This window comes from Taurulus bubalis (genome assembly GCF_910589615.1).
Source record: "Taurulus bubalis genome assembly, chromosome: 1".
NCBI classification, from domain to species: Eukaryota; Metazoa; Chordata; class Actinopteri; order Perciformes; family Cottidae; genus Taurulus; species Taurulus bubalis.
This window is the reverse complement of record NC_136589.1, coordinates 35,550,893-35,571,811: the sequence shown is the minus strand read 5'-3', so window position 1 is coordinate 35,571,811 and position 20,919 is coordinate 35,550,893. Positions and strand designations below refer to the sequence as shown.

At 45.5% G+C, this 20,919-nt stretch overlaps 1 pseudogene across 1 annotated transcript; it reads right to left on the bottom strand.

Moving 5' to 3' along the window:
* Window positions 1-247: 247 nt before the first annotated feature.
* LOC306749064 (phosphatase and actin regulator 1-like) lies at window positions 248-20,226 on the bottom strand (annotated as a pseudogene). Its single transcript has 11 exons — window positions 19,878-20,226; window positions 17,488-17,652; window positions 11,590-11,670; window positions 9,717-9,920; window positions 9,020-9,359; window positions 7,536-7,732; window positions 6,741-6,897; window positions 3,847-3,902; window positions 2,719-2,780; window positions 1,651-1,791; window positions 248-328 (listed from the first exon to the last, which is right to left on the bottom strand). The product of its transcript is annotated as a phosphatase and actin regulator 1-like (transcript).
* Between the last annotated feature and the right edge of the window lie 693 nt (window positions 20,227-20,919).

The window sequence follows — 20,919 nt, the reverse complement described above, 5'->3', positions numbered from 1 at the left end:
TTAAGGTTCTCAGTGGAAGAGAGCGCCAGTCCGGCACTGCTCAAGACAGTGGTGGTCTACTATGGTCTGTGAAACCTGAGAGATGAAGAGGAAAAAGAAAGAAATGAAAATAAAAAGTGTTTTAAAACATTTTCAACGCATTTCATCACCTCAGCCAGAGCTCCCTGCAGCCGCGACCTTCAGCAGTGAGGGCAGCCCCCACACCAAATAAGGCGTGCCCGCGGGCGGGACTAACGGATTCTGTACGTTACCTGGTTAAATGGCGACTTGACTCGTGCACTTCCATCTCGTGGCTCTTGAAATCGTTGAGCTCCTTCCGTATCGCCGCCTGCGGTGGACAAACGAAAAGGACATTTGAGAAAGAGCCGTTGAGTCTTGGCACACAAACTGCGGCCTTCGCGCCTCGACTCTGCCTCCTTTTAAGCGTGCTTCATGCATCATTTACGCTTATCTGGAGGCCACAAATTGAAAATATTCGGCAGAATTCTCTTCTCGCATCACAAGAGCCCTCATTTTCCTCCCCTTCAAGACATCAAAGAGCATCAACAGTACTATACAATCTGTTGCTGTTCTACCTGGGTAGCCAGCCTGTGCTTTCTAAACTATTTATAACGATTTACATAGACTTAAACACGCATCGGGGAAACATTGAGATAGCATTTTTCTTTTTTACTTTCGACCAGTACAGGTTTATTTTTAGAACGAAGAGAGTGGAAGAGTGCGTTACAGGTTGTCAGTACTTGGATAAACATTTTTAAAAAATGTATTCCCAGGTTAATAAATATCTGAAGTCAGTTTAGTCAGGGTTTTTTAAGCACAAACCAAAAGCAGCTTCCATTCATGTAGTTACACACCTCCACATTTGGGACAACACCCAGTGAATCATGGCGTCTAAGTAGCACCGCTGGAGCAGTGCAGGGCTGAGTGCCTTGCCCAAGGGCAGGATGATTACAAGAGATCTTCTCAAAGTGAGGATGAGTCAAAGTTCCAGGGAAAAAAATGATGTGCTGTGCGTTTTTTTATACACTTATATCCCTCTCTAAAATGTTATGTGTTGTGACAGTAACCCAGGCAGGTGATGTCACCGCTTTTGATATTCGGCATGACTCAGAAAATGGCGCCCCATTCTCAGAGAGGATGCTTCTGTGACAGGAGAACAAACACTATTTAAATCTTTACTAGATGGTAGAAGGAAGATAAATAAATCTCAGCAGAGCTTCGCCGCGGCTGAGGGGTCCCGAGGCAGTGCTTGTACGATCGCTCTCTTATGTAAGGGGACTTGTTGCATAATCAAAAACGCTGAATCCCCGTGATTTTTCCCATGAGCGCTCCTCAGGTGTGACCTGCCGTGTTCAGAACTGCGCATCATCAAAAGCCAAAAGGAGGCAGCTCTGGGAAGAAAAAAAGAAAAATCAAGACCTCATTAAAAGTGAGACTCATGTACCGCTGGGCAATGAGCAGCAGGACCGCTACAGGGCGTTCACCCACAACGGGGTGGGGGGACAAAACAGCAGAGGTGGAACATGACGTGATGAGGAGGAGGAAGAACACAACACGTCCTGTTATCATTGCTCTCCTGCCTAAGGGATCGCGTCACAAGAGACGCAGAGAGATCTTGAGATCATATAGGGAAGTGCGAGCGATACTGGCCTTGTCAGCGGCTGTGAGCCGGGTCCAGGGTTTATCCGCCCGCCTGTCGTAGTCCTGGGCGTCTGACACGTCCACATAGTCACTGAATCGGATGAGAATCTTGGCCTGTCTCAGCTCCTCCACAGTGGGCCTCTGGCTCAGCTGGAAAGAGAGCATGAGAAAAAAAACAACAACAAATGAGTTGGAGAACAGATAAAACAGGTAGAGCTTTCCCAGTAAGCCGTCACGGTTAGCAGCATGCTTGCCAGATTCCTCGTAGATTCACTTCCTCTTACACATGCAGTCTTTCTTCTTACGTGGTTCAAGATCACACTGCTCTGGCATTCAGAATATGCATTGAATCAATGGGCGAAGATAATCTGCATATAAAAAAACACCACATCTATTGGTCATTTCAGAGAAGTGTCTCATAAATGAACCAGTTTTAGATGGAAAGCGTATTCCAATATTAGCTTATCACATTATCAGTATCGGCTTGGAGGACGTTGATGAATAACAAAGCAACACATTTTCAATCAGAAGTATTTTTCTGCGATAAAATGTTAGCGGTATCCTGATCAGAATTCTTAAATAAAAGTGTTACCTTAGAGTTATACACACAAATAAATATGATTCATTATGTTATATCGTTATCGTATTGGCCCGCGCATTTCGTCAAAAAACAAACACACGTATTTTGTTCATCGCTGAAAGGCATGTGATGAGGTCAAATAAAATCCCTCCAACAGCTGTGAGATATTTTTGTTTTGAGCAGCGTGTCCGCAGGTGAGCAGAAAGTGCGAGAACGTAATCGAAAGTGATGGGAACATGCTCGACGCCTCGCTACGGAGGGGGGTCGAAGGATTTGGCAGCCAACACGCTGGAGGGGCCAAGGGCGACAAGGGCGACAAGGGCGACAAGGGCGACAAGGACGCCGGCGTTCCCTGGGGGAGACCTGAGCACGACCACAGGGCCCGCTGCAGATGAGTCACCGTCAGTGTTTCGTTTCTCCTGCCAACCCTTCACCCCCCTCCAGATGCCCGAGGACCACGTGCGGGTTCGCACTTTCCGGAGCTATTTTGGACTCACCTTTCGCGATAGCCTTCTTTTTAACTCCCTCTTCTCTTCTATTTCCTCTTGCTCGTTGCGAGCTGCAGAGAACGAGAGGATAAGCGGTTACACTGAGAGTGTGCACAAAACGCTTAGACAACAGTGAAAAGGGGGGAAAAACACACTGTAATGCGTAATGTGGCTCATTAGATTCACATTAAACTGGATAAGTTTCAAACAGCCGAAGATAGTTTCCATCATTTGCCGTTTGATGCTTATTAGGAATGGGCACCAAGGGAGAATGATTGCTCTGTTCCTTTCAATTCGTCCCGGGGCTTTTTTGGTAAAGTGATTAACCCATTTAAGCATAAACATTCCTTTCTTCGTCTACAAATGAATTCCGATCACGTAAAAGCTCTTGCATTTCCCCACGAAACGTCAGCCATACTATACATATATTCACAGAGACCAAAAAAACAACCTCCAGCTCAGAGGCGCAAGTTAAAAGGAGAGACGAGAGTAAACAAAAAAGCATTCTGGGACACGGCCCCTGTTTGCGAAAGCTTTGGCAGGCGAACTGCGCCTGTGCTCTTGCTGAACACACACTGTAGCCGTAGTGCTACTCGCAGCTCTGGATTTTGCCCCAGAAAATGAAGCTTAACCTTGGTACTATGCTGCGTGCGAGTGGGGAGGATGCGACTTGGGAGGATGCGACTTGTCGCACGTGAATTCTTAGGCTTTGTCTTATCCTGCTTGGAGAGCCGGAGCTGCTAGTAAATGGGCCTTTGATGTGAGAAAGGCAGGGTCCCCGGCGACAGAGCTGCTGCTCTCTGATACTGCATGTGTTCGAGCAAAGCAACCAGTCTCCCCTGGACGTGGATCCTCGGGGAGCTCCACTGCCCGCCCGTCTGTCTGTCTGTCTGTCTGCCTCGGATGAAAAGACAGACCCACGGAGGAAGAGAAGATATATGCCACTAGCTTTCAAACAGATCGGCCTCTATGAGCTGAGGCCTGCATGCACAAAAGCCTGCGGCCAATATGATTTGATGAAGGGGTCACGTAGTTACTTCAAAGGTTTTGTCATTTAAAACTAATTTATTTTGTGTTATTTGTGAGCTCACCTTAGCTGCTTAGAGATAATGTTAATTACAACGAAGAGACACTCACGTTTGAGGATGTTCCTTTGCTCCAGCTCCTCCGCCGTGGGCCTCTGACTCAAGCGCCTGGTAAGAAACAAACATCCATCGTCAGCACATGATCCCTGGACACAGGTCAGCAAGGTAAAACTGTCAATATGGAGGGAGGTGGTGGGAAAGGCCCTAATGCAAAAATCAACCTACTTTACATGTAATATCATGTAAACATCAACTGTCATTTCAAGAGAAAGTCGAACATTTCACTGGTTCTGTGAAATAAATAGTTCAGAGAAAAGTCGCTTGTTTTTTCCTCCCGGTATTCACTTCCCTGCTTTGACAGCAGCTCCCGGTCAAGTTATCTTATTCACATTCTGCCTCTCAGCATGAGTGCTTTTACAACTGACAACGCTGGGCTTTGGAGAAAAAAGGCAATGCGTTAGTCCCAAGCTGAATTAAATAAAACATTAACTCAATGTGTCCTTACTTCCTGTACAACTTATTCATGAGCAACAGAGTCCAATGTTCCTTTCTCAACGGTAAAAGATTTGCATCTTCTTTTTTTTTTTTTTAAAGCTCTTGCTTAATGACGCCACTTTCCCAAGCCACGATCCCCAGATCCTCTTTTCAAATGGAATGATAATAGATTGCTGCAATGCAGGGAATGAGCCCATAAGCCAATATATTCCTGAAGACTCAGCTCTCATCTGATGCTGAATAAGGCAAGATGACGCGGCCACACACTCACTGAAAGGTTCCAGCGCTCGAGGCGGCTAAAAGCAAACCTGCCACACAGACGAAGACGCAAGGAACATGAAAGTCGGACACAGTTTCCCATCACATTTTTCTTATTTGCGGCAAGATCTGACGCATTCTGCATTCTGCATTATGCAGAGATTATCTCCAATATCTGGCTGAAATGGCTTGGATACAGAAAAGGTCACCGAGTGCTTTCAACTGGGGACTCTTATTATAGCGCTGTGTCAGGACCCTGCGGGAGTGGACCCGACAGTAGGCACCAGATCAATGATTGCCTCCATCTCGTTCAGATCTGGCAGCCATCTGGCCCTCTAAGCTCCTGTGTGCAGGGCTGGGTCTGTGCTCAGACCGGCTCGGCTCGAGTCATTTCTTCGTTATTGTTCGGGAAAAGTCAAAAGCACTGAATCCCGGGCCGGAGCTCTCTGGGACGGCCCCTTCCAAACGTTTTCCATCACATGCAGGTTTATTGAGGGCAGATGTCGGGACTAGAGACACGCGTATAATGACATTATATATGGAGTTACACATGGTTTTATGAAGTGGAAGCACAATTTGTTTGAAGCTGCACTAATCAATAGTTTGATATTAACAATGGATCAAATGAGTGTAATGTGAGAGCAGTTACTCTGAGGGACAAAGACTCCCCAAAGCTTCTGAAAGGACCAGGTTAAATTTTGTCTTGGGAATACGCTGATTTGCTTTATCGGAGTCTCTTTTCAGGAAATCAATATGCCTGCTCATGAAAAACAACACGCATAAGCTTTACATGTGCTGGTAGGTGGATGTTTTTACTGGCCCTCTTATACTAAGCTAAGCTAAATGTGGGGTATTCTTGCTCGCTTTGATATGTTTTAACGTATCATTTCATGTAATTTGTAGATTATGTCTAGAGTAACCATCTGCTAGCTGCTAGCTTCACATTTACCTGACAGATGAGAATTGGAATCAACCTCAGCTAGACAGCAAATAAGTCCATTTCCAAAAATGTCAAACGAGTTCTTTAAGAGAGACATAATCTACATATTACATGAAATGATACGTTAAAACATATAAAAGCGAGCGAGAATACCCCACATTTAGACAAAGACCCAGCAGTGCACTCTCTCAAGGGGACAAAGCAGAAAAGGCTTCCTCTCCAGGGTTCTGTGAGGTCAGTGCGTCCTCATAATCACTTCTGATTGGCCCGGCACAAGCGACAACATTACACCACACAGACGCTGATGACACCCTGCGAAGGACACTGTGACGGAGCCTTTTGGGAACATGACAACTAAGCAGGCCGGCCTTCTGGGAACAAGCTCTGCGATCCAATCACAGCGGGGCACTCGTGGGGCGCGTGCCAACGTCTCTCGGTGAGCCTCCATCCCTCTCCTTGCAACCATATTTCCCAAATCTCGCATCTTGTTTTGCTCTCCGGCTTTCATTTTTACCCGATGCGCTTGGCGGCCTTTCCCCACCTTCCCAACACATCCTCTCTCTCTTCACAGACAGTTAAGTCGCAGCGGAGTGGAATCAAATGAGGCGCGTGATGCGTTGTTTGATCTGGTGAATTACTAGAAGTCACATTTATGATCTCAACATATGTATACAGATTCCTGTGATTTGTACGCACTGCACCACTGTGGAGAGAGAGAGAGAGAGAGAAAACTGCTGGTATGAAGTGGATTGCGTGGTGCTGCTGTGTGGAGGAGTCGGGTAGAGATAGTTTGGCACATGCATCACCGTGGTGATTCAGTCAGCGAGGGAAGAAAGAGAGGAGAGAGAGAGACGAGTAAAATAAAAAAAGAGAGGGGGGGGCCATGGTGATGAATCACTGAAATTAGGTCAGCTCCATTTTCAGAGCCTCATTTTAACGAGATAAAGCGTTTATCCTTATCGGATGTTGAGACTGAGAGAAGAGAAGAAATGAAAGGATATAAAAATGTTTCAATGGAAGAAGAAAAAAGGCTCACATTTGAAACGACTTTGGACTGAGTCACAGCTCTACCAGCCAGCATAACGTCAGCCCAAAGTAAGACAAAACGGTCGGCTTGATTGAGGAGGGCTCAAGTGCCGCTTTTCCAGCAATTACTTAAACATTGTTTGGCCCATACATTGTGAATGTAGAAGTATTCACGTTTTTAAAATGCGAGAGTGTGTGAGAGTGTGTGAGAGTGTGTGTGTGCTCGCCTTGTGAGTTTGGTGCCGATCTGCTGCCAGGACTCCAGTCTTTCCTCATCCGTCTGCATGGGCAAGATGTTTTTCTCCTCCAGCTCTCTTTTGGATGGACGGTTACTCAGCTTGATGGCCAACGAGTCTTTCCTCAGCACCTTCTGAGCCAGGGAACCTGAACCAAACACAATTTGTATTTTGTGGTTTTGATGCTGAAATAAGTAGTTGCAAAGGTTTGAAGAAAGCTCCAAACATGGAATACTGCTCTACCTGACTATAGTCTAAAACCTACAGTGACTCTGATTTGATGTTTTGCACACTTCATGGAATGTTTGTCTGAACATATTGTATATTTGGGGAAAAACAAGACTCTACACCAAGTGTCCTGTACCTATAAGGGCCAACTCATACTTCCCTTAAAGTCGCACATTGAATGATTCCATCGCACACGGCTGATCACAATCTTTACGATCCAGCGTGCTCCCGTTTTAAAACAAGCGTGTGCGGCGCCAACGACACAAACAGCTTTGCACAGTTCAGCAGCTTTTGCTGGGGAGGTGGCGAGTGTTTCCACGGGCAGCAGCATGATTCAGTCCTGTGGGCCCGAAGCTTGGCATCCGCTTTGAAGGTCAAACTCCATCCGAGATCCAGGAGCGGTCAGGTGTGGATCAGGATGAGCCGAGCAAACGGGTGAACATGAGATGTCCATACTAACAGAACATGGGGGGAGGGGTGCTTTTTGTCACCTTTACCTCTTCGTTTGTGCGATCCAAACAAAGACTCCTCAAGGCCACCGCGACTGCAGCCACTCACTTGTAAATATGTCGTCGTCCTCGTCGTCTTCGTCGTCGTCATCCTCGTCGTCGTCCTCGTCCTTATACATGCTAGGCAGATCCTCGTAGTCGCACTCGTTGGGCATGTTCTCCTTGTCATCCTCGTAGTCGATGATCACAGACGGCATTTCTCTCCTGTCCAGGGGAAGACACTGGCCAACGCCGTGCAGCGCCGAGCTGGGGGAGGGAAAGGGACAAGAAATACATTTTAATCTTCTTTTTAAACAGTCAAAATAGTGTTTGTGGCATGTGGTATTACTGAAACGATCAGCCGCACAAACCTCTCTAAATCCAAAAAAGAAAGTGATTGAAAACAATAAAAAAGGGGCTTCTGGTACAATGATGGCTTAGTGGGTTTCTAATCCAAGCACAGAGGGAGAGGAGATGCAGAACTCCGGCTGAATGAGAGCGAGTACAAAGAGCCTGAATGCAGAAATACCAAATATGATTCTGTGCAGTCCTACGCAATGCCATGCAACCCTCTGCGCTACACGAGAGGCAGAGAGCTACTGAACTTGTATAATTCGACAACAGGGCGACAGAAATAAACTCACAGGAGCCGCCATTCACGCGCAAGTGCCGACCGCTCGCACGTTGGCTCGATCGATTCACCGCGGCCCAGTTGGAGCTCCTTTACGGCGAGCCTGCTGTTACGCAACCTCCTTTTGGAGCTTTCAATCCAATTGTGAGCAATGTCGCGGCCATTACTTCCTTATCCCCTGCCCAAATGGCTTTGGTGATGAAGAGATCCTAATGTCTGCGGTTACATAACGTCCAATCCGCTACCCTGTCCCTTTTTCTTTTTACTTCAAACGCGAAGAAAAACATTGCTCTTGTAAAGAGCAGCTGGTCATGTTATGTCAGGCCAACTGCTGGAGGGACGCCTCCTCCATGAGCCCGTGCCCACGCGTACACACATTTACTTTCAAAATTGGGCCATGGGCCGATTTAGACCTGTACACCGGCGCTCCATGGCAGGACGTGACCTCAATAACACCGGGATGAACTCGAGAGCAGCAGACCAGCCGGCACAAAAATACAGTCTGAGTAAACAGGGCGCTCTATGCTAATTATAATGCTTCCCCCCCCCCCACAGTAACTACTCTGATACGAGCAAGAGATGCATTGATCACAGACTTTACACACAATTATTTATAATATACAAAATAAATAAGGAAACTTGCAACCCTTTGAGGCCAATCAGTATCCAGCGATCGGTGAAATATATATATATATATATATATATATATATATATATATATATATATATATATATATATATATATATATATATATTTCAAATCCACACATTCCATACACAGTTTTGTTAAAATCCAAACAAGATATTATGTGATGCGCAGACAGATAAACAAATAGAGGCTGATCCATAGTCCCCCCGTCCCTGCCTGCCTTCACTGGGAGGACAATCAGATTGGATGACCCGAGCGCTGACGGCCAACCAACCTTTCAAACCTCTGCATGGAGAGCGCCAGGGTTTTATTGAGCTCCTCGATGATGCGGCTGGGCATGTGCAGGCTGCCGTACTGGAGCTGGAGCGGGTGGCCGTGGCTCTGGTGGAGGCCGGACAGCGCAGCCAGCTGGGAGGGCAGCAAGGAGCCATGGTGGAGGGGCATGCCCTGGGGAGGGCCACACTTTTGGGAGAGAGCGCAGAGGGGGTTGGGGGACGGACAAGGGGAGGAGTCCAGTCCCCCCTGAGGCACACAAATCATCACTTTCTTGGGAGGCAGAGGCGGGGAGTGCTTTCCCCCGGGCATACAGGGTAACTTCATTGGCTTGCAAGAATCTAGAAAGAAAGAAAAAAGAAAGGATTAATGGACATACATACTGGGTGCAACTTGTGTTATATCGCGGCCTTAGGACAATCAGACGTCGCAGCGCAGAGCGGTGGGAACTAGGCCAGGATAATGCCACTTCCCTCTGACGGATAATGACAGGGAGAGCCCAGCTGACATAACCACGGGGGACTTTAATGAGACTACTATAATCCTGTGCACATGTGGCAACGCAGGTAGTCATTTTAAAAGAGACAGCGGTCAAGGCTCATCTGACAAAACAAGAACTGCTGAAAGTAATAAGTAGGCCACAACTATTTCTGTATATGGGTTTGGGGGGGGGGGATAGAAACCGAGCATCAACTGACCTGTGCTATGGTTTGGGATCCTAGAGAAAGGCTTTGGAGGGAGAGCAGGAGGCTTTTTGTGGTACAGCGGCGGCTTGGTGGGTTTATCCTGAAGGTCACCCGAGTAGGTGACAGATTTCTTGTTGGAATGGACCATAGATGACTTAAGAGAGGGCTCCTGACTGCAGACTCTGCCGTCCATCGAGGATCCAAACTCAACGGTTGCTAAACATTATAAAAAGGAAAGAAAAAAAGAGAAGTGTCAGTCTGACAAGCATCAGAAACGTGATTTGACTGCACAAGAAAGACACGTCCCGGGAAGACCGTTCCAACAAAGTTTTAAATAAACTGCTGGGCTTTCGAGACCATGGGAAGTGGATTCAGAAAGCTCAGGCTGTTTAACGACCCGAGAGCCCTTTATCAGCACAAAGCAGACCAGGGAACGGCGTCAGCCAAGCAGTTTGACAGAACTTTTGCTCTTTTTTATTCTTTTACAGCACGAAGAACATTTGATTTTTTTTTGCATGATCACATTTTAAGGCTGACAGTATGATTCACAACACTGTTCACATATTCTGACAAACAATGCATTCATGTTGGGAGCACTCCCCCATTCCCAAATTTTCATCTCGACAGCCTTTTGAAGAGAAAACCACAAGAATGCTTAACCCCACTTATGATTAGGAAAGAAAGGTACTTTCTAACATTCAGAAAATCTTCCATGGGAGTTTTTGCTTATATTCAAGTCGTTGCTGTAACCAGCTGTCATACAAAAAGACCTTCAAAGGCCCTCATTTTGAAGCGTCCTCATGAGGAGATGGGATTGGATATTTAAATTCCGCCACTGAGAACCCCATCTAGTGATCTAGGGTTTGGCTGGCGTGTGCCACATTAAATCCAGGAACACAGAGTGGCAGTCAAAAAAACCGGCAAAGCCGATTTACAATCCAGCAACCAATCAAATGAAAGGTTAGCACATTTCTGCCAACATCATGGGATTTCTTTTATTTCTATTGTAGTTATATTTTTGCCCCTGCGGTTCTATTTCTATTTGGATCAGAGCCGATTCTTTGGACTACAAAGGGAGTTGTGTGGTATATCTATACATCAGAGGAATGAATGCCAGTGCTGATGGAACAATGCAGCTTTACTAGATCGAGGGACGCTTTGCTTTGCATGCATACAAATAACCACTGCTGATCTATCAAGCTGTGCACACAAGCTTTTATTTATTTATTATTTTGGGATGATGGAAACTAGGTTGTCACTGCAGGACACCTGGCCTAATTAATATGCACTGCATTCTAAGGAGTGGCAGCTATTGTACAAAAAAAGTGGCGATACTTTAAAAAAGGAGACACGGCGAACATTCTACAAATATAACAGTCTGGATTTCGGCACGTTTGAAGGCATTTGTTTTAGCCTTCTTCTTATTTTTGAACATTGTCCAAAAAGCTCAATTTGTAAAACAATAAAATATGGAAACGGCCACACATTTCCTCATCGTCTCTGTTCACATCTTGGCAGGAGGCTTTCTGAGCTTCTCCAACTTTGTTTTTGATGTCCCGTCAAGACTCAAATGTACTCTAGCTTTGAATATGGGGTGTCTAGGGCACATCAAATCAAGATCAAAGAGTGTATAAAACCCCACAAAATTTCTATAATGAAAGATTATATCACCAGATGCCCGTGCCAAATCTTGAAGAGCGCACTTCAGAGACTACTGATTAATGAGGAGATGAAATACTTCCAAATTCAGCACACTGCTTCTACCGCTATTACAGTTTCTGCTTAAAAGAGAGTCGGTTTCGAGCTCTGGTAAAAAAAAAAAATAAAAAAAAAAATCAGTCAATCAATTTTTAAAGCAGACTGGAACTGAAGAACATCGGCTCACCTTTTTCAAAGATCTCTTTCAGCACTCCTCTCTTGATCAACTCATCTCGACTCTGTCGCATTGACATCTTCCTCTCCAGAGCTGAGGGGGCAAAGGAGAACAACGTTAAAAGTCTTCACATTGGATAAACCTTTGAATAAACAAAACACGCCGAGAGATCTCCAGAGCCACGGCTTTGTGGAGATTTTTCACTTTTGATAATGAAATACCTGGACAACTATGATGGACATGGCCATTCCGATCTCCTTGTCTTTTTGCAAGATTAGTATTATTTATTATTAGTATTTATAGCAGCAGGGCGGCGTATGTGGAACAGACACAAAATAAAACGACAGTGCCCGTGCTCATTGACAGGACAGGACACATCACCCAGTACAACAATGTGGCTCGTTGAGTATTTAATAGCTTTTGGACAACAATGGAGGTAGATGCTAAAAGTAAGATATAGCAGGCTTTTGCCTGCACACGTGATACTTTTAATGGGATTAGACAATCAAATATCGGCCATCAACAAATTTATCCTAAAAGTAAATGCTCTTTTACCAATTTACCTGAACACAGCTGTACCACCAGTATATTATTGGCCTTGCAATACATCTATGCATGTCTTGTTTTTTTCAATCGTTTATCATATGAAAGATCTGAATTACAAGCAACTTCAGTTGAGAGATCAGTCGCATTAGTAACATCCTGGATGTTGTTGTAAAGATAATCTGGGAAACTGTGCGACTTCTCTTCTGATCACCTAAAGCTAAACCAAAAAAAAGAAAACGGGGCCTTGATGTATAAAAGAGATAAAGGGGTGGAGGAGCTATTCCAACAACACGTCTCATTGTAATGCATTATGCACAAGATAACACGTCCCAAAGCTACTGCTTCTATTCTTAGGCTTCAAAAGTTGAGGCACTTAACATCTTGTAGCAGTAGGCGGAAAACAAAAGCAGCTGAAAAAAAAAATCATGTTAGTAATTTCAGAAATTGTACCCCTGCATAGAAACAAATTAAGAATGTGAAATGAGGATCAGCAACGGCACTTGAGCGCACTGCGCCGGAATCTCCCTGCAGGCCTCTGTAGCGGCTGCTTAAGAGGGAGATCACAGATTGAGCCATGTGTGCTTTCCAGATGACCCAGGAGCCTCGTCTCTATCGGAGGGCGGTGTGTTCAATGCAAACACGTCCTCGCTGTGGATTCAGGAAAATACCCACAGCTTGACCTCTCTCTTTTCCTTGCCCCGAGTCACAACGCAGTGGATTTGAAACCAAATGCTGAGAGGAAAATGCAAAATAAATAATAATAAATAAACACAAATGAGAGTCATACAAATGTCAGACGGGCTAATTTGGATCCTCCGTGCTTCAGTGTTCGAAACTACGCCAGCAGAGCAAGTCATCATCAAACACTTTAACACTTTTTTACACATTATGAGTTCCTCCAGGATACCAGATGTTCAATATCACTCAATACTTCAAAAGGTTTTCAAGAGGAGCCCGTTTGAGATCAGCTCCGAGCCCGGAATTAGTTAAGCAGCGATGCATTAGGGAGGGTGGATAAAATATCCCCCAATATGTCACACAATCGTCTCCACTGGAGCCCGAGGAAGTGGTACATTGAAGAGTGTGACATGAAAGGAAATTGGACCATTTGTACATGTTACTTGGTATGCTGATGCAGACTGCTCCATAAAGAAAGTGATTATTTATTTTACAGATGTGACTAACTTAACATTGGGTCAAATCAAAAGGCAAATAAATACATCCATCAAACGGTTGACCCAGAATCAACATAGAGGAATGTATCTAATGCGGCCAGGCTATACTATTGTATTCATATTTCTATTAATAGTGTCTGTGCCAGATGAGCCTTACCTGGATAATGAGGAAAAATAAACCTCGTAGTACTCTGGAAGTGTGATCATCTCCTGTGCTTTTTGACATATAATGTCAATATACGATACGATATATATTTTCTTTCGGGATAAACGCCATTAAAAGACGAAAAAGACAATTTTATCCTCTGTAGCATCTGATTTCTTTAAATAAAAATCCTTCAATAAAAACTCATAAAATAAATAACTCATAAAAAAAAGATCAACAGTCTTTTGGATGACTGACACAATGTTCATCAAAATGATGAATGAAAACATCAGTGGCAACACTTTTCCAGGGTGGGGAAACCCAGGGCTAAAGGTCGATGCACGGCTGGTGTTCGCTGCGACATGTCCAGGGATTAATACCGCCGTCTCATCCAAAAATGAAAAGTAATTACTCAAAGCTTCATGACATAACCACTATGCCACGGGGATGTGCACGGTTACGCAATACCATTAGCTCAAAAGCCTTTGTGAGGATACGTCTTGACAGATTGTCAGCTAGAAGAAGAAGGTATTGTTGCGATGGACAACGCAGCTGGCCGAGCGTCCACTCAGGAGTTAAACCACTGGCTGTCCTCGTATGACATTTTGGTTTCATATTTAATGAGCGCATTAATAGCGTACAAGAAGTGGAATTTCATGTTTATTTCATCAGGAAGGTTTTGCAAGAGCCAGAAAAAAAGCCAGTAATGTTTTTTGTTTTTTTAAAAACAGCCACTCTCCTTAACTTTGATCCTGAATGTGATTGACTGGGTCACCTGAACATCATCAGCTGTGAGTCCACAATAAGGCCATGACTGGGCCGAGGGGCATTAACACCAATGGACGCAACGTATCTTTCATACCAGAGTCCATAAAGCAGACGCTGTCCTCTAAATCACCTTGAATGTCAGCATGCTCCATTTCGGACGATGCACCGCCGCGGACCAAGGCTGCGCCATCTGCACCGAGATGAGAAGATCAGACGCTCGTCTGAAAACTGGCAAGACTGAGTATACAGCCGGTATTGATCTGAGAACACTACGCTTTACTTTCTTTTCACAGAGAAAATATATTCCGCTGCGAAGTGACCCAGATAGTCAGAACGCATCCTACCAACCCTGAGGCTCAGTTGCTCAAAGTGGAGGCTTCTAGCGAGGCAATTCTCAGCCTCGCAAAACCCTGCATTAAAAAAAATACTTTCATGGAGCCTTTTATTCAATGAGAAGCTCACGCGTTAAAGGCTTGATGTGGCTAAACGCGTCCTTGCGGGGTGGAAAAAAAAAAAGAAGGATACAGCGGAGGAGAAGAAAAACGCCAATAAATGGCAAGAAACGGTGTGTTTAGACGACCGATGTTCACAAGAAAGAGCTTACTAATTGGATTATAAATAAAAAGAGGGAGATAGCGTCAGACTACCGTGTTCTTTTGATGAATCTCTGCTGAACGTACCGAGCGCGATAAGACAGCGTGATAGAGACACCCGACTGTCAGGCCCTCCCTGCTTCCTTCCTGAGGTGACGAGTACAGCCCCCCCCCCCCCAGAGCTGGCCTTCATCTGCTTAATATCACAATACGTTCATAATCCTCTACTGTGCTCAGTGCCCAATTATCCACAACAACATCTGCATGCCCAGTGGCTGGCCCGCTTCCCCGCTGGCACGGCAAACACGATCAACAGTGAGGCGTTCGCAGGCGTCTGCCGGGACAAGCTTTTGTCTTTGATGAGATGAATGTGAGGCGGCACACAGAAAAAAGGGACTGTTCAACCCTTTTTATCTATTTTCTTTTTATCCAATTATTCAATTATCAATCCAGATTGTTTGAGATATCGGCCGTGGAGACGTCTTCCTTCTCTTCCAATAGAATGGAACTACATGGATTGTGATTCTGCGGTACAAACCGTTGCTTTTAAGCAACAAGTTGAAGGCTGAAAGTATTAAGTGCGATAAATTAATAGTCTTATAGTATTTGTCATAATCATTTGGCAGCAGTTTTCTTATCCGTTAAAAAAAAAAGAAAAGAAAAAAGAGGTCATCCCAATCCAGGCTTTGAGGCTAGTAAATAAATAGGCTGCCATCTTAGCGTCGCCAAAGGAAATGAGGGCAAACGCACAGCAGCATGTGTAAGGGTCCATTTAAAAAATAAAAAACACACACAACACAAATCCATAGTGGGGCTACGGGGTCAACCAAAGTCGATACCGTTTCCTAGATGAAGTAAGCTGAATTTATGTCCTCTGAACACGGTTGTCATCACATGAGAAATGCTTTTTACAAGAGGGCTATAAGTGGGTAGTTACACCGAGCCATCTTTCTTCCTTGAAATAGTTGCGTTGCTCCTTTCTCCAAATGATCAGTTTTCCCTTATTTTCTGCTTTCCTTTTTTTGCCTAGCTGCTCGGCCTTGTTAGATAACATGCCTACTCAAAAATCCAATCTCGCTTCCAGCTGTCGTTCGCTATTCATGCATGCATACCACTGGATTCAGTGCTGTTCAAACCGCTGCACAGGCCCGGCACTCAGCCAGATAACACCGGGGTTCACCGAACTTTCCAGCAGGTGAACTTGGTTCCCTCCATTTTACAAAATACTGTGAATATGAAAAATAGCAAATCCGCAGAGGTGATTATAAAGATGTGAGACGTGGTTTCATAACGTTCCCCTTTGATGGGCTGTGGGTGCGATTTCAAAAGCCAGTCAGTTTGTCACTACTAGCGACCCCTTTGTCACATTACGCATTTATAGTCATTTGAGCCCCTGTTTAATATAAATGTATTTATTTGTGCAGCTTGAAATCCCTAGTTGATTTGTTGTTCAAATTCAACCCTGAGCCACTTCATGTCCCTTCAATAGGAGTTTTGCAGCGGCTCGAGCGACTTCTATACTCTGCCGGCCACAAGTGCAGGCCGCCATTACTCTTGTTCGGGGCTTTAAAAAATAAATAAAAAAAGGTTGGGTTCACACTTCTTGTTGAAAGTGACCGTGTGTGTTAGTGTCACTTTGGTTAAGGAACCTGCTTTAGCATCGGAACTACTTGCAAGACTGCCTGCAGCTAGAAAAAAACTAAAAGAAACACGGAGACTCCACTTAGGAGGCTGCTTCGGTAGGTCATAATTCCAGCATCAAAAAAGGATAGAATAGAACAAAAGAACCATTTGAAGAAAGCTGCATTATGCACAGAAAACAAGTGGAGAACAAAAGCGATGAAGAGCGCCTTTTCCACTCAACTCCACTGTGCATTAAGTCCATTGCAACGGGGGCTCAGCTCTTCATTGTTGTCCTTCACCACAACAGAGGAGATGCCGTTATCACACAGCATCCACGGTTGTTTTATCAAGTACTCATCTATCTTTGAAACTACAGTAGAAATGTCGGAAAGTCAAGCATCGAAAGCTCACAATTCAACAGCACTTTTGTGTTTTACTGGAAAAAAACGAAACAGCACTCTTGGGAACAGCAACAGTCAAATCCTTTAACCGACCAGAGAAGGTCAAATGCATGCTTTGTACTTGCGAGACCGATATTTTCAGGAAACTCACACCTGGGGAGTCACTAATTTTAAAATATAAAACAATTAAATGAAATCAAAACGCCCTGTCCTGTTCAGACCTCTGCGCATTTGCTCATCTTTTATGCAAGCAAGAATTCAGCTTCCCACCCGCAAGATGCAGTCTGACAAATTGTCTCCTCCTGTCCGCCGGGCTGACGGTAGAATTCCGGATGGTGTCAGCCGGAGAGAAAATAAGTATAGTCACATCTGAAGGCAGCGTGCCCTTCACTCGCCCCTCAAAAACACTGGCCTGCAACATCAAAGGAACTCTAAAAGAGACCTCAAAACCACGAAAAAACTCCACTTTGCTGCAGTTGCGATAACGCTGAAGCTTAATTATCTTTGGCCAAAAAAGATGTACACAGCATTTCTTCCCACTACCAGACGGGAGGGTATGACATCACATGGTTGTTTAATAGACATAACATGTGAGGAAGGGAGGGGGTTGTGCTAACATGCTGTGGAAATAAGAAGAAGAAGAAAAAAAAGACATGTACCAACGGATGTCTGCTTGAACTTCTCACTCTTCTTCTTCCTCCATTTCCAGGGCTTGAGGAGGCGTCTTAGAGTGGCAAACTTGCTCCGACGGCGGATGGGTGGAGTGTGGGAGCCGGAGAGAAAGGACTCGGAACGCATGGCGGCCAGCCTCTCTACTTCCTCAGCTGTAAGGGAATAAAAAGCAGAGGAAAAAACAGAAAGACAAGGTCTAGGTTAGATGAGGATGCAGAGGAGGTGATATTCTGGTGGTCATGCAGGAGAGACGGCACTGAATGCAGCAGACACTTTTGCTCACGTAGATCCAAGCAGTCAGAAGCCGGGCCAAGCGGCCCCCTGAATCCCCTCGTGACAGGATGAGGTGGGGAGAGGAGAAATAAACCTGCGGATCAGAAAGCATTAGCTCCAAGTCTAAACAGTTCGTAACCCAGCGGCTGGCATCAGCTTGCCAAAACACACTATTATAAAAAAAATAAAAACAGACTGATAAGCAGCACCTCATTAAGAAAGAGAAAAATTTCTGCTCCTCATCAAATATTCACAAGGCCCAGCTCATTTTGGGTATCAAAAGAGTTTGAGTCTAACACAAGTTATTAAATGAAAACAGAAAAAGGGTGTGTCAGGTTTGAGAGATTCCGCGATCCAGGAGTACAAACTACGGAGAACACTCGACTTACGAGCGGAGGTTTCAGCGGCAGAGGTTCGATCATAGCTGTGCTCTACCACTGTGGATGTCCTTCAATCAGAGGATTGGCGGTTCAATCCATGTCGGTCCTCGGACAAAGACACTTGAACCCAAATTGCTCTGGCGAGCTGTGTGTGTGTGAATGAGTAGGTTAGAGTTCCCGATGGGCAGGTGGCACCCTGCCATCCGTGTGTGAATGGGTGAATGATGACATGTGGCGTTAGAGCGCTTCGAGTGGTCGGATGACTAGAAAAAGGGCCATACGAGTCTGAGTCCAAGTCCAAAGGACCTAAAAACGCGGCAAACGAACAATGACGGGCCTTCAGAGATGGCCGCATCTTTCTATCGCACCCTTCGACCTCTAGAACCAATTTAAGGTGTATAGAAGGAAGTAGTATGCCCTGACAGATTTCAAAATCATTATGTTCACGTTCGTGGCGTTTTTCAGCACTGACCTATCACTTGGCAGGGCCAGTTGCCTCCCCGGGGGCGATGACACCAGCAGGGTAAATAATGTGACAGTAACGCAGTGGAAATCAGTCCTTCGACTGAACGCTCTGGTGCCTCAAAGCCAACCATCCTAGCACTCCCGCCACCACGCCGCTCTATAAATAGCTCCACACACACACACACACAATTAAAGCCAGTGGAGAGTCAAATTACTTCATTAGGAGGTCCAAAAACTCGATGAAAGACGGGAAGACAAAAGAGGCAAAGCAGAGTGACAACCAGCTCTGTGATAGCGAGAATGATGACACTTTTATGAACCGCAATAAAAGAAAGAAAAAGACATTTAACACTTCTTTGTAGGCCTCAACACATTAAGGAAACTTGGTGCATTCTGGGAGGCTGAACCCTCCGTGTATTCTCCACTGTGTGTCTGTATTGGTGCTGTGTGTGTTTACTTCTCCCCCAATCTTTCTTTTACTGGACCATTTCCAGGCACACAAAAGAACACACACACACACACACACACACACACACACACACACACACACACACACACGCAACCAGAATGACTACAACTCAAGTGCAAGGTGACGTAATTTTATCTCAATCTTTACGGAAATTCCTGGCAGAGTGGGAGAGAGCAGCTCAATCTGCAAAAGTATCCATGGTGATAACAAAAAAATGCTTTCAAGACATCCGGCCCATGTTGCGTTCAACCTGCCTTCTCCATCACTGGAACACAAACACACCAGAGTGGCTGCTTTTAATTAATAAAAAGGAAAAAGAAGAAGAAAAAACACTTGTTTGCATACCAAGATGGCTGAGTGATGATGTAATGACACTGGGCTGCTGGCTTTGTGCACACAGCCTGTACAGTTGCATGCCATCTAAATAGGTATAGTAAATAACAACTTTAGCTTCGATAATAAGCCACACACACCAATGTATATACATCTTTTTTTTTATGATGAAAAACCAACAAGGAGCCATTCAAGTCAGAGCCCAACCCCGACAAGAAGTTCTGATCCACTCAGAGGAGGCAGTTCCCACAACAGCGACAATGAATCCGCCGCGTTGCGTCTAAAAAGACACATATGAGTCACCGAACCGCCGTAACGAGCAGACACATCAAGGAAGAAGCAAAGCAACGCGCACTGAACGATGGAGCCCCGATGGAGCCATCGGCGCACCACGGGCATGGAGAGCATGAAGAGCACCCGGCAGCGCCGCAGGGCTCGAGCCTCTCCGCACACTCACCGTCCTGCGTGTCGTTGCCGCGGCTGCAGTTGCTGCAAATGTGCTTGATCTCCTTCCCGATGTGACAGTGGATCGCGAAGGGCATGTTGTTGTTGTGCTGGTGGAGCTGGCGGTGGTTGTGTTGGTGCTGTTGTTGTTGTTGTTGTTGTTGGTTGTTGTTGTGCGGATGCTGGCCATGTCCTTTCTTGTTGCCGAGGGACATGATTTTGACCAGGCTGAACGCCGCCGCCTTCTTCTTCTTCGGCTTCTCCACCGCCACGGGCGTTTCTCGGCACCCCGTGGCAAACCAGGTGCCGTGCATGATGGTGGGCGCGGGGTCCACTGTCGGGTAATTGGCCGTCTTGAACATTGGGGTGGCGGCGTGGAGGAGGAGGAGGACGCGAAAACGGAGCACTGCTCTGCGTTACCGACGGTTTGTCTTCAAATTAAGACGAAAAGAAGAAGAAGAAGAAGAAAATGAAGGGCCCATCAATTGAGTCCTGCCTGACCGACAGTAGCGGCTTCCATCGAGCCGAAAAACAGCCGCGCGCCTCTACTGCGTCCCGCACGCGCCTTTTACCTGAGATCACAATAACGAGCTGCTGTTGAGAAAGGAAAGAAAGATACGCATTCAAAGTGAGCTAATAATCACATAGAGGCTGAGCAGTGAAAGGCAGCGACTGCCTCTCCCTCTCAGAGCTGCGGACTGCAGTCGGTTGTAGCTAATCCACGATTAGTGGAGCTGAGCAGGGAGGCCTGTGATTGGCTGCGCGGCGCGCTCCTCTAATAGGCCGGCGAGTCCACGGAGGAAAAGTTGCCCGTGTGATAAGAGGATCCCACTATCTGTTCTTTTTATTCAAGCTACAAGACATGAGGGACCCTTTTCTTTGTTTAAAGAATATATAAATAACAAAACAGCTCCAACAATAACCAACATATTAATATTTAGTCAGAAGAGATAGATGTATTTAAAAAGGGAATACAGTCAAACATTAAGTAAGGGGATGGACAGGCTGATGATGCAGTTGCTGATGTCTTTAGCAGGTCATCATTGAGTCTTCCA